The following is a 14,703-nucleotide window of genomic DNA, read 5'->3' on the forward strand; positions in this document are numbered from 1 at the left end:
CAAATCCCTGCATCCATGGGGAGGGTGCAGTTTTACGGCTTTAGACCCCAGGATCGTGATCTCAGTTTTTTAAATTCCAGTATAGTTAGCATACAGCGTTATATTAGTTTCAGGTGTGCAATACAGTGATTCAACAATTCTATGCATTAGTCAGTGCTCATTAGGGTAAGTATACTCTTTTTTTTTTTTTNTTTTAAGATTTTTATCTATTCATTTGAGATAGAGAGAGAGGGAGAGGGAGAGAGAGAGAATGAGGAGGGGGAGAGGCAGAGGGAGAGGGAGAAGCAGACAGACTCCCTAGTGAGCCAGGAGCCGGATGCAGGGCTCGATCCCAGGACCTGGAGATCATGACCTGAGCCAAAGGCAGACACTTACCCTCTGAGCCACTCAGGCGTCCCTGGATAAGTGTACTCTTAATCCCCTTCACCTACTTGACCCATACCTGCTCCACCTCCCCTCTGGTAACAATTTGTTCTCTATAGTTAAGAGTCTGTTTCTTGGTTTGTCTCTTTTTTCTTTGTTGGTTTTCTTAAATTTCACATATGAGTGAAATCATATGTTATTTCTTTCTCTCTGACTTATTTCACTTACCATTATACTCTCTAGATCCATCCTTGTTGTTACAAATGGAAAGACTTCATTCTTTTTTACAACTGAGTAATATTCTATTGAATATTGATATTCAATATTCTATTGAATAATACCACATCTTTATCCATTCATCTATCGATGGGCACTTGGGCTGCTTCCATAATTTGGCTATTGTAAATAATGCCGCAATAAAGTAGGGGTGCATATGTCCTTGAATTAGTGTTTTTGAATCCTTTGGGTAAATACCTAGTAGTGCAATTACTGGATAATAGGGTAGTTCTATTTTTAACTTTTTGAGGAACCTTCATACTATTTTGCACAGTGGCTTCATTAGTCCACCAACAGGGCATGAGTGTTCCTTTCTCTCCACATCCTCACCAACATAAAGTGATCACAGTTTTGTTTTGCTTTGTTTTTCCTGTGGCTGAGGAAGGCATGAGAGACTATGGGAGCAGAGCCTTGTGACTGGGGGTGCATCTTTGTGAGGCAAACTTGGGAATAGTCTCTGTACTCTTGGAGCAGTGCAAATCACCCAGGTTGCCCCTTGACCTCTCCAACTTATTCACCAGAATCCATTCCTCCCAAGTCCCTCTGGAAATCCTTATGACCTGGGCCTGGGTCAGTCAGTGAGACCAATGGCTTCCTCAGTTCCTCCAAGAGTCTGCTCTGGCCCTGCTGCTCTCATCCTGCAGCCTCTCCTGACTGAGGCACCGCAGGAAGTAAGCTGCCTTCCTCTCGGTGCCATCACACCTTCTCTGGGCTTCTCTGGAGGGTCCAATTCATGCATGCATGCTTTCATTTGTTCAGCAGATATTCTGAGTCTATTAGAAGCTCCTCTTATGCCATACTCTGTGGTAGGCACCAGGATAGAGCAGTAATAATGGATGTGGCAATAAATAACAGCAAGAAGAAAAGTTAACTTTCGGTAGGCCCTTTGTATGTATCAGGTAATGTTTGACTTCTTCGTGTGCATTAACGAATTTCATGACATTTGTTTATGAGGCACTGTTAACAATAAGGTTCTATTATAAATTCCATTTTATCGGTCAGGAATCCAGGGCATAGTATTTAGGTAATTTAATCAAGGTCACATGTTTAGTGAATGACAAAGTTGGCATTTGATGCAGGCAGTCTAATTCTAGAACTAATGCTGTTCATCATCCCAGTCTACCTCAGGAGCTTATATGGTAGGGGTATAATAGACAAGCAAACACGCTGAATAAACACAGATGTTGAATGAGATATAAGAAGGAAATCACAGGACAAAGCGCTAGAGAGAATCCTGGGAGGGACTTTTTACATGGGAAGATCAGGGAAAGCCTCTGCCAAGAGGTCAGTTGAGCTGTAACTTGCAGGATGGTAGGGCCAGTTGCATGCAGAGCTGGAGACCTGGGGCTCAGTCCTAGAGAACAGCAATAGGCAAAGTCAGGAGGCAGGAAAAGGGTCAGTGTGTTTCAGAAACAAAAACAAGGCAAGTGAGGCTGGAGTGTGGAGAGCAAGCACAGAGCAATGTGAAATGAGAAGAACATTCCTTTTCAGAGCTTGAGGATTCATGTGCATGGCTGCCCTCCTGCACAGGTGTCTTCTAGAGAGGAGCTGTTCAGTAAATATGATGGATGTAGTTGCTTAATTTCCTGCCTAGACTCCCCTTCACAGCCAGGGTAACAGGCAGACATCTTAGACCTCCAGTGTTAGCAGAGTTTCTGCGGAAGTGACTTCCTCCTCCTGAGCTGCTCTCACCTTCTTTTGGAATTTGGAAGACATAAAGAAGGACTAAGAGTTCCTTTATGGGTGCTTTGATTTCATTCATTCATTCATTCATTCATTCATTCATTCCACTCAATTTCTGGGAGGCTGCTCTGTGCCAGGACCTCTACTAGGTGCTGAAAAATAGAGAAATGGAAGATTTGGCTCCTGCTTTCAGTCTGGCATTCCTCTCAAGCCTGGGGTTTCTGTGTTTCGATTTGCCGTCTGCCCTACCGCTGGATTCTTCTGAAAGAAAGAAGAGGAATGGGTTGTCTGGTGGGCAGGCTGAGACCTGGGCAAGGCTGCTGCCCAGGACAAAATGTAGGAGGGGAGGAGAGGGGAAGCACTGGGCAATGACCTCAAGATTTTTTCTTATTGCCCAAGATGCTTGGTATAATGACTTCTTTTGGATAGGAGAGGACGAAAAGGAGGCTGTAACAGTTGCAGGAAAAATTCAGACTTAAAATAGTGATTTTTGATCAGGCATATTCTGAAAGAAAAGTTTGGTGTTAAAAGGTTTGAGAAATCTTTTTTTGTGCTCAGTGTATCAGAAGCAGACCTCTCTCCACCCTCTCCAGATTCCTTAGACCTGTAAATTTCCTTTCTTTTTCTTTTTTCTTTTCCTTTCCTTCCTCTTCTCTTTTTCTTTTCCTTTCTTTTCTTCTTCTTCTTTTTTTTATTTCTCCACCCCTCTCTCTCTCTTCATGTTTTTTATTTTCCTGGAGCCATGAGAATGGCAGAGTTGAAGAGGGGATACTCAGAATCAGTGGGCTTTTTGTCCAACCTTCATGTCGTCTGATCTATGTGTTATGGAAGACAGGAAAAGAGAGAACTCACGCTAAACACTCTCTGATCAGCCTCATTGATCATGGGAAGCTGAGGGGACTGAGGAATACATCCCTTCTGATTTTGTTGAACAAGCAAAGAGTGTCAGGATTTCTGAGCAGCAAGGAGAAGGTATGGACATATGAGTGGAAAGAGTGCTGAATGTTGAGGGTCAAGCTTTTCCTCAGACTTTGGGAAGAAATGGTAGAGGCATGACCACTTGAAAACCTGGACGCTACTCAGCAGCAGACTGTTCAATGAAATCCCAAAGATGACGGTCTTGAACCTCCTGCTCAGATAATTAGCCCTCAGGCCACTGTGGCTGCTTACCAGGTAGTCCACCCACACATGCCTGCACCCAGGCCTGTAACTGGGAAAACTGCCTTTCACCTGATGGCTACTTCCTGGCTGCATGCATTCAGGGGTCTCTGTAGGGGAGCTGGTGATCTGTCCTCACATAGCCTCCTGGTGGATAAAGGAGCTAAGGAGTTAGGGAGAGTTCTAATAGGGCCCTCTGGGGTAGAGCACACATCTGATAGTTCTAATTCTCCAGCTCCGTTTTCTGCAAATGGATGGTCATTTTGGGCTTTCTGGTCTCTAATCCCCCATTCAGCAAAGCAAACACCCTAAATCCTCAATAATGTAGGTTTTACTGTCTCATACATACATATCTGTGTTTCAGCACCGAGGCCAGCGCCACTCACGAGCGGCATATGTTCTCGCATCTGGACATAAGCAATATTAGGACTCTGGAAGCCCAACTTCGGCTTGGCAGGAAGGCATCACATTGTGGAAGCCAGGCTGACATCCACATAAAACCCTGTTTCCAGGCCCTGTAGCTGTGTTTCTTTGAAAAAGACAGAATCTTCTTTAAAATGACCGCTAGATAAGGCATACATTAGAAACAACATATTTGGGGACTGATTGGAAAAGGTTAAGAGGGCCCACGTTCCAAATGAAGGGGCTGACCTAGATCGGGGATGGCAGATCAATTTTATTTTGCACGCCAGTTTCAGTGAATTGGTTGTGGATGTGTGAAGCGTTGTGTGAAGTGTTCTGAAACTACATCTGTGGTAAGCAGGACAGAGTGCCATGACCCATTAGTGATTTTGCCTTGAGTGGCTGGTAGGATACAGGGATGGCCATTTCTGCTAACTAGGTGATATCTAAAATCCTTTTGACTTCTAGGATTATATGTCTTTAAAAATTAGTTTCTATGTGTTCTCTTCTTTCAGTTCTTTCTTTAAAAAAAAATCCACTTATTTGTTCACCCATTTAACTAACATTTACTGAGGGCCTGCTAGGTGCTTGTTTCCAGGCAGTACATTTTACTTATCTTCAGTGAGCTCACAGTCTAATAGGGAAAAGGGACAACTAAGGAGATACAGCATAGTGGGTAAAGACAACATTCTATGGAATTGATGACATGTTTTTGGTGTAGTGAAGGTATGATGAAGTCCTGGCAATTTTGCCCAAAATCAAATTGCACTCCTTTCAACACACTGGTGGGCCAACTGGCAGAATTTGAAAGCAGGCTTCCCGTGACTTAACTCTGAGGTTGAGAAAAGAGGTCCCAAACTGTGGGTCATCAGTCTGCTGGTAAACCCACCTTGTTAAGTGATATTAGCCTATTGATGTAGCTAGGGCAATCAGAGTCCTCTCCTAGGCCTAGCCTAGCTACGGTCACTCACAGACCACCTAGTAGAACCTCACCATTGCTAGACAAGAAGGTTCAGCATATCTCCAATTTGAAACCACTTTTAAAGCTCTTAAATTTTGGGAGGGAGAAGGATACTGCAATGTCTTTTTTTTTAACAGAGAGGGAACACAAGCAGGGGGAGTGGGAGAGGAAGAGGCAGGCTCATAGCAGAGGAGCCTGATGTGAGAAGGATACTGCAATGTCTTTTTTTTTTTAAGAGAGAGGGAACACAAGCAGGGGGAGTGGGAGAGGAAGAGGCAGGCTCATAGCAGAGGAGCCTGATGTGGGGCTCGATCCCACAATGCCAGGATCACGCCCTGAGCCGAAGGCAGATGCTTAACCGCTGTGCCACCCAGGCGCCCCTGCAATGTCTTTATTAAGGATTAAGGGGAAGGATGGGAGTGTGTTGGCAGTGAAAGAAATTAGGAAGACCACCAGAGATGCTAGGATAGGCCAGAGATGCTAGGATAGGCCATTTCTAATGAACTTGTTTCTTGTTGTCTGGTAAACTATCATTTTTGTGAATTTCAGTAGATTAATTTGCAATAAATCAGGCTTAAGAAAACTTGAGCAATGGGAAAGTAGACATCATAGTTTTACAACTAGGCCCACTGAGGCCATGCATGGCCAGTGGTCCTCCTGCATGCTCAAACCCCCAGCAGGCCTGCAGAACCCAGACATTGCAATGGCCAGAGGCCCTCCTGAGGCTGGAAGTTAAAACCCAATCCAGTCATCTCAGTGGTGAATGGTGAATCTCTCTGCATCTCTTGAAGATCACACGATTAAACAGGCAGAGAAATGTATTTCATAAAATATGTATATTGTTTGCTTTGTATAAAAGCATTTTAATCTTTCTTAGCTCATAGCGAAGATGAGCAATGGAAGGAGTGATTTTTCTCTGTACATTACAATCAGGCACTGGCTAGCGGTATCTTCTGGGGTGAATGCTTAATCATCATTGTCATCATCATTATCATCACCGCCATCCCTACTATTTATTAGGTAAGTGTATAATTTCACATGAGTTCCATGAAAGTTCAGACTGTGACTTATTCATTAAATCAGCTCTTCTACCTAGCAGTGTTTGGTACCTGCTAGATGTCTAATGAATATCAGATGTTATAAATGTTTACTAAAAATGAATGAAGGAATAAATGAGGTTTCACATAAATTATGTTGTTTGTTCTTAAGTACATCCCATGAGGTGGGTAGGGTAGGTCTCATTACCCTCCAATTATGTATAAGGAAACTGAGGCACAGATGGGTGCCTTGTCTTTACCTGGCCCCGTCCTGGGATCTGACCTCATAGAGGTAATTGTCCTGCTCTGCTCAAGTTTTTTTCCTTGGGTAGAATCTGATCACTAACCTCCCTTCTGGCCCTGGCTGGGAGCCTCTTTTGGGGGAAGAAGGCAGACCTTAACTCGTTTGGCTCCTGTGTTCTATCAGACTAACCTCACTCCCATGGGTAATGCCTCATTGTCAGCCCTAGAGCCTGAGGAGCAAATTCTTCATTATTGGATGGAGCTGACATGTAAGAACAATTGGGCTAAATTGATTGTATTTTCCAAATCATCACCCAGCTTCTAATTCTATCTATGAGATGGACTAATTTGAACAAGAATTAGCTTCTAAATTAGGAATCCAAGTCCTTGGCCAGGAAGGGAGAAAAGGGCCTTATGTACTTCAGGCAATAAAAAGGTTTTTAGGCCCGGTAGGTTTTCAAGAAAGGGTCTCTGGGAGGGAAGGAAATAATGTACAATCAGGATAGGCCCCTGTCAGTTTCCTCTGCCCCATTCTGCTGTCTTCTACCATTAAATCTGTATTTAGTAATGAAATCTCAAAACTAGCTAAGGAGAGTAGTGAGCTTGTATTCCAGCTCTACTCCTGGAGAGCATCAAGGCAATGGGCAGAGGTTGAACTTAAAAACCTTATACCTCAGAGTTAGCAGAAATCACAGGCCATTCATCTAAACTTCTATAGGATACCCCATTCCCCCGTACAACACCACAGAGATGTGTCTTTCCTGTTTCTGTGTTAACCCAATGCTAGAGGCTCCATTGCCCTTCAAGACATCCCGTTCCAAATTAGAAAGTTCTTCCTATTGAAACTGAACTTTGCCTTTTTAAAAACTCTTTGGGCCATGTCCTTTAGGGTAGTGCTTCTCAGGCATAGGAATCTCCTGATTCTGATTGGAATCTGATTAAAATATAGATTCTGATTCAGATACTGATACTGATGTCATGGGTCCATTAAGCTCACTTTGAGTGGTGAAGGCTCACTCAAGGCTGCAAGACAGGATAAAAGTTTGAAGGCAGTGATAATGTCCATATTTTTATTTCTTTTCACCAAGATAAAAATCCTACACTCCATTAAATTCATAGTAGACAAGCTTTATATACTCAAAGAATGTCAAGTTTAGAACAGAAATTCTCCTCCAAAAAAGATCTTTCTTAATTTTTTCATTTTACAAATGGGGAAACTGAGGTCCAGGAACTTGTCTAAAAGCATAATGCTGGCAGAGCCAGGAATAGCTAGAATTAAGTTTTTCTGAGCCAAGATCTTTTGTCTTAAGCTGTACTGTCTTCAGATAGTAGGAATAAGAGTAGCAGATAAGAGAAGGTGATAAAATGTGTTCCCTGAGCTGCTGTGGGAGGCAAAAGCACAGAAGAGGTGATCTTTTCAGTGGTACTCCAGTGGGGATAAGAATAGTTGATATCATTAGCTCCTGCCAGGGAAAAGAGGATGTAACAGAAGAGATATGAGAGAGGAAGAAGGCAACAGTCAAGAGAGGTGGGGAAAAACACCATGGAGAGTAGAGACAGAAAGAATGCAAGGCTTTTAGGGACTCCTATTGAATAGGAAGAAATGTTAAAGGTGAAGGGAAGAAATAAAGGGTTGGATCCCTTAACATACATTAGAAAATGGGTACCCATTCTTCTCATTCCGACAACACTTGTCCTTTATTCCTGTATAGAACTTAGCCCTTTGTGCAATATTTCCTGTTTACATATACACTCCCCCACCTATATACAATAAGCATCTTGGAGGTAAGGACCATGACTGGTTCACTATTACTTTCCAAGCACCTAACCCAGAGCCTGGCATATAGTAGGTATTAAATACATATTTTTTAATGCATGAGTGCTGGAATAAAGAACTAGAAGCGGAAGTCAAAATCTAGGACTGTACATACTAAAAAGAAAATCTGATTACTGTAAACATATGAAAAATATCTTGATAAGATGATGTGGTAATTAGACCTAGGATAACCAAGAAGACTTGATAGGCTTTGGAAATGCATGATGAGGGAAATGGAGGGATTAAGGTTTGTGGATCAAAGAACTAGAAGGCAGGGAATCAGATTTCTTAGGAAAAACCAAGAGTTCTGTTTTGCCATTAAGTTTGAGATAAATATTAGGTATTTCAAGGAAGATTTTGAGTGGTCAGTTAGATACAGCTAGTCTCCTTGGATCCAGAGAAGCTGCTGGAAGTTCTAGGGATGGTCTGAGTCCCTCCCTACCCCTAGATCTGCAAGTGCTACTCCAGCTGCCACAAGAGTAGAAGGAGACAGCCTTCCTTCTGGAGCCTTGACGGACTGGCAGCTTACCCCTGGGACTCACAGGAATCCCGGTTTGTCACTACCCAGGGAACCTCAGTGGCTTGGCAAAGCCCACAAGTTAAATGTGGGGTAGTAATGGAAAATTGAAGCACAGTGAGGGGAGCCCTTCAGTATGAGAGAGAACAATCGGTACGCCCAGAGCACAGAGGAAATCTAACTGTGCTAACTACAAAACAAGTGAGATTAAGCCTAGCATAATGGAAACTTTCTGTGACTAAAACTCACGTTTTCCAACTTGAAAAATTCAGTAGCTAAATTAAAGAAAAAGGCAGCAACTCCTGAGAGATAGTGGGTTAGAGCATCAAGGGGAAGAAATGCCTCCAATGTGAAGCATCTTTATTTTTATAAAAAGCTGGAAATTATGAAGAGAAAAGAAAGAAGATATCTGAAGAACAAATTCTGGAGACTTCACATGTAAATAGCAGGAGTGCCAGAAGGAGAAAACCAAACAGATGGAGAAGCAATAAATTAAGAAATAATACAGAAAAATTATCTTGGTTTGTCAAAAAACTTGAGTCTGAAGATTGAAACAGCTCACTGAGTTCTAGGTGAGACTGACAAAAATCTCCCACCGAGGCATCTATTGGGGAAAGGCAAAACATGTGTCTTCGTCTTCACCACGTCTCCCTCAGCTCTAGGGAGATGAGCATCTCTAAGCACATTGACACCCTTAACATCCTCCTTGAGAGGAGCTTTGGGAGGGATTCAATATCATTCCCCACTCCCATGAAGGGATGAGGGGGAAATGGTGTGGCTGTAGGCTATCTTCCTGCTGTGATATTCATGAATCCATGGAAATGCATAAGGAGCCAAATCCTAGATGCGCGATGAAGAAAGTGGGCTGGGAACTAGTGTCTGGGTTCAAGCCTAGGCTTGGTGGCCTGAGTCTCCCAAGTGGTGGCTTCCTGCTGTGTTCCATGCTGTGCAGAGGGCATGGCATCAGGCGGGGGAGTAGAGGAATGAGCACCGGCGGCACCGCACAATCCAGCCTCGTGGCATAGATTTAGAGAATCTGCAGGTCGGAGAGGTCCTCTCGTCTGCCACTCTCCTCCCCCTTTCTGGGCTCATGTGTCGCAATAATAGTCATGTTAGCTAATGCACACATCATCTCACACAGTGTAGAAATCACTGTCAGATATGTTATCTCCTTACTATGATTATGTTATAGCCTTGTGATGCTTCCGTGGGATAGGGAAGGGCAGGGATTACCACATACCCATTTTACAGACAGGATAATTGAGAACTGGAGTTCTTTTGTAGATGAAGAAAATAAGAAAGTTGAGGGTCAGTTGGTCCTGATTCTTCACCCTTCCCTGAATCTATACCCTTGTCATAGTCTTATTGTTGGTAGTGTGTAGTTTCCTATTTGACTCTAGGCCTGTCTGTGTAACTTAATCCAGACATTATAATGGGGTGGGAGTGACAGCAAGCCATTCTGAGACAAGGCCTTAGAGGACTTGTAGATTTCTTCTCCTTCTCCTTCTCCTTCTCCTTCTCCTTCTCCTTCTCCTTCTCCTCCTTCTCCTTCTCCTTCTTCTTCTTCTTTTTAAACCTTTACCATGGCTGTGAGATGAGTTGCTGCCCCCTTGGCCTGGCTCTGGAATAACTAAAAATGTGGAACAGACCCCAGCACTTGCAGACCTACAGCTCGAAGCTGAGTTGCCCCTGTTGGCCTGCTCATCTGTGAGGACAAATGACTTGTTTTAAGCCACTGAGGTTTTGTGGGTCTCTTTTCACTGTGTAGAATTATTATAGCAATAGCTAACTGATGCTCTTGGGGCAATATGTCACTTAGTACAGCTTCAAATTTGTGTACAAAAGAATCACTGAGGTTCCTGTGAAAACAGACTCATAGGACCCTAGGAGATTCTGATTTACTAATTTGGGAGGGGGCCAGGAATCTGCCTTTTCAGTTGGTGCTTCATGGTTCTGTGACAAGCTATTTGCCTTATACACATTGAGTGGGAAGAGTTTGTCTCAGATCACCAGCGGCGGGGGCAGGGGGGTAGGAATGTAGGCGTGCATTTTCAGGACAAAGACTGCTGGCTCTCAGACTCCAGATATCTCCTCTTCTCGCCCAGCGATGACAGGGGAGTATGCGTGTGCATGCGTGTGCGTGCGTGTGCGGAGTGCGTGGTGGGGGCATTACAGCAAGTACGTTAGTATTGCAACCCGGGACCCTACTCTGTGTGCTACGAATGCTGTAGTTCTAATCTAGCAAATTGTTCCAGGAACTTGGGTAATGCTGTGCTCTGAACTGCTCACAGCTGCAGCTTCTTGAAGAGAGCTGCCCCTCCCTACACGCACGCACGCACACACACACACACACGCACACACGCACATGCAAGATGGCACTTTTCTTTCTGCAAAGATCAAATTGGCCTCCTTGTCGCAGGCTCAAAGCAGCTGTTTATTTGTTGTTTTCATGTTTTCAACTGTTGTGATGAGGTTTGCTTCCTTCTCCTTTAACTGAATTACGTGTCATTTAGCTCTTGAGTGCAAGCTGCAGACTGAGCTGGATTCTTCTGCATGTGGGGCTTCAGATTCCTTCTCTGTCCTACAGACCAATGAGACCGACACAGCCATCAGGCCCTGGGGCCCTGGGGCCCCTCACACGCGTAAAAAAGACCAGAGGCACAAGCTGTTCTTTTGGTTAAGATTGATGTTCTCCCTCATCTTACCTCTCTGGGAGTGCAGCTCTGGACCAAGGACCAGGTAGAAAGTGGGGGTAACCCAGTCACCCAGAGGAGCGTGTTCTCTCTCCTGTACTTGTCCTGAATCCCACATTTCAGGAATGCAGGAACCTAGATTTCATTTACCCTTGTTTATGGGTCTATTGGGTGGATTTTGTTGGCCCATGTTGGCTGAGTTGAGCACAATGGAAAGAGAATGGAAACAAATTTGTTTGCAAGAGAGCCTGTGAGCACACTGAGATGACTGGAGGCAGTGGCATGGACCAAATGTTTTTGAGAACCTTCCTTTGGTCTCTTGGGACCCAAGTTCTATCCACACTGACCTTGAAGGGACCAGAGAAGCTCACCATTAGCCAAATGTTGCTTCCATTTTCCTGCTGTTGAGCCCTGGTCTCTACCCCTGACATTTAGTCCTGCTCCTGTCTCTAAGCAGGAGAGACCTAGCCCATCTCCATCACACTGCAGTGTCCAGAGGAATCGTTATCGCCTTTATAAGTGATTGGCCTGCTGTGTGACTATTAACACTCACTTCCCTCTTCAGGGCTTGAGTCTTTTTAACCCTGAAATGGAGTGGTTGGTCTAGATGAGCTGGGTCTAAGAATCTTCTTAATTATAAATGTCTGCATGTATGGTTATGTCTAAACTAGTCACTTCTTAGTAGTTCTGCAGCAAATTAGTCTGGCATAGTCAGTTTAGCATCATAGTGATAAAGAACCTTGATCCTCAGGTACATGAGGCATAGTGATGGGCTTGACAATATTCAAAAGGAACTGAGCAGACTCTAGGACCGAGGTCTCCTGGACCTGAGGGTTTTACTTCGCAGCAAGTATATCTGGGGATGGCGAGGTCAAGAGATGGAGCAGTGCAGGGCAGCCAATAGAGCAGGTTTTAGCAGTAGAGAAGCCAGCCAGATGGTACACAAAGGCCATGCAAAGTTGAGATAGGCTAAAACCTAGCAGGTAGGGGAGTTTGGCACAGAGGAGCCCAGGAGAAGGTCAGGCTGTCAGACACCAATACAGAAGTGGCTGTAGAAGGGGACCTCTTGTATGGACTGAAGTTTCTAGTCTGTGCAAGGGTTGGAGTAAACAGCTCTAGAGGAAATCAAGTGCTGAGCAGGGAACAGACAGGGATGCACCTAGAGTTGAGGCTTGAACTGCTGCTGAGCATAAAACACACAGGTCCCACAGGGACAAATACACCCCTACCCAAGCCTGCTCATTGGGCGTAAGTATCTTTAGCTGAGAGACCTCACACACTCCAAGTGAGGGGAAGACCAAACTCACCTTCCATTTCCTGGGTGTCTATTGGGGTGGGGTCATACTCCTCCCTGCCCTCCCCTGCACTTGGCATATCAGTAGGGACAGTGGAGTGCCCAGCTAGAAGCCAGGAGCCTGGAGGGTTTATAAACCAATGATGGCTCTGTTCTGGAGGACTCACTGTTCCTCAGGCCCTCCCAAGTAAATTGCAGCTCTTCACAGCAGGATTAACTGATGCTTTTAATAATAATGCAAGAAGATTATACATTTTTTCTTCCCAATTAAGCCTCTATAAAGAAAAACACCAAAAACAGTGTTCTGAACAAAATAATGCTATTTCTTATAAGCAGCAAGCCAGGGTTCTTTCCTTCCAGTAGGAAAGGAAGGAGGTCTGCCCCCAGGAAGGCTCTCCCATGTACTTCCATGTGTCAGATCGACCTTTCAGGGAAGCATTTTCTTGTTAGTTAACAGATGAGGAAACCAAATGTCAGAGAAGCTAAAAGCACTTGCTCAAGGACACATGGTTATAGCAGGAGGGCAATAAGGCCCAAGTCTTTCTGGTTCAAGCTATCTGGCTCTGTGGGGAAAAGTTACCTCACATCCTGTCCTTTCATTCCACCACCTTCTGCAAGGATGTCCCCTCGTGAGGCTGCCCAGGATACTGATTTTAGCCAGGCTCTGCTCTGTTCTCCAGGTCCTCTGAGGATGCCAGACCTGAAACAAGAGCCAGAAAGATTCTCAGAGATCATCCAGTCCAGTGGTGTACACACTTGATTTTTCCAAACAAAATTGTATGAAATGCTCCAGTATTTAAAACAGGTAAAAGATGCCCTTCAACAGAAGAATGGATAAAGAAGATGTGGTCCATATATACAATGGAATCTCAGCCATTAGAACGGATGAATACCCACCATTTGCATTGACATGAATGGAACTGGAGGGGACTATGCTAAGTGAAATAAGTCAAGCAGAGAAAGACAATTATCATATGGTTTCACTCATATGTGGAATATGAAGAATAGTGCAGAGGACCATAGGGGAAGGGAGGGAAAACCGAATGGGAAGAAATCAGACAGGGAGACAAACCGTGAGAGACTCTGGACTCCAGGAAACAACTGAGGGTTACAGAAGGGAGGGGGTTGGGGGGATGGGGTAATCGGGTGATGGGCACTAAGGAGGGCACGGGATCTGATGAGCACTGGGTGTTATACACAACTAATGCATTGTTGACACTACAACAAAAACCTATGATGTACTATATGCTGGCTAACTGAACATTAATAATACTAATACTAATAATAAAATAGTAAATATATACCCCCCAAAAGTTAGCTGTTAACCATAATTTCCAAAAACCATCTTTCTCATCATAAACCTTCCATTATTTCCCAACCTTATAGAATTAAAAGTTCACATTGTTAAAAAAAAATAACAACAGAATTGAATAAGTTACAACAGGTAAAAGAGTTGCTGTTTCTGCTTCAGAGAGGTGACGCCAGGTGAGCTGGGGGAGTGAGAAGGGGTGGGGTGGGTGCAGGGCTTGGAGAACCTCCGTGGTGTTCCAAGTACCTCAGGGGAGCTCCAGAAGATGTTGGAAACCACTGACTGACCCAATGCACCCATTTGCTAGACTTGGAAACTGAGGATCCAGGTGATTTGCCTACGACCACAGCGTGTCTGAGAGCCCTGAATAGAACCCAGGTTTCTCTGTCCTTCAGTGAGTCAAATTAATATGCCTAGCCAACCGAGATGGGATCTGAGGAAATTTCTTCTTTCTACAGGGAAATTTCTTCTCCCTGGGCATTAGGAAGATGAATCTATAGCCCTTCATGACCTCTGCTTCAGGGTCACCTGGGAGCCAGAATCAGCTATCAGTGCGTTAACCTGCAAAGTACTTTGCTAGTTTTCCTTAGGATGGGTTCATCACATTCCAACCCAAAGTATGATGAAGTTAATTCACCCCCCTCCCCCAAGAAGCTTTTTTCTGGTAGTGCTGGGTACTGGGTTTTATACCTATTGACTTCTAATGATTGCATTCACTTCAGTAATTGGACTCCTTAAATGGGTCACCATATGCCATTTAATTTTTATCCTAATTTTCTAGATTTTGGTTTAGAAAATATGGTCGCTATAGGTAGAACTCAAAATTTAGGGGTCTCTTGGCAAAAGCAGGCCCTCTATTCCCACTGTGGGGTGGTATTTCTGGGTCAGGGGGTGTTTCACCACCAAAGGGCCCACTTCCCTGGCAGTCCTTGTCCTTCTTAGTGTCCATAA

The sequence above is a fragment of the Ailuropoda melanoleuca genome, chromosome 8, assembly GCF_002007445.2.
Source record: "Ailuropoda melanoleuca isolate Jingjing chromosome 8, ASM200744v2, whole genome shotgun sequence".
NCBI classification, from domain to species: domain Eukaryota; kingdom Metazoa; phylum Chordata; class Mammalia; order Carnivora; family Ursidae; genus Ailuropoda; species Ailuropoda melanoleuca.